Source organism: Cynara cardunculus (assembly GCF_001531365.2).
Source record: "Cynara cardunculus var. scolymus isolate 2C chromosome LG 13, CcrdV1, whole genome shotgun sequence".
Taxonomy (NCBI): Eukaryota; Viridiplantae; Streptophyta; class Magnoliopsida; order Asterales; family Asteraceae; genus Cynara; species Cynara cardunculus.
Window position 1 is genome coordinate 23,204,605 of NC_037540.1, and position 252 is coordinate 23,204,856.

Sequence of the window (252 nt, forward strand, 5' to 3'; positions counted from 1 at the left end):
TGTTATTGTTGTGCATTGCTAATGGAGATCTATATATGAACTCCAGGTGGTATTTAAGCATAATTGAAGGCCTTGGAAGTGTTCTAGAATCATTGAACAAGAGTTGGGATTCAACTTTTCGGTTTGGCTTTCGGTTTGATTAACCGAACTTATTGAACAACATTGTGAGTTTATATGGAGATATGTGTTACTTTGTGGTTATATATGCTTATATGCTTTACTTTTCTTCCATGAATCATGTTAGATCTTGGA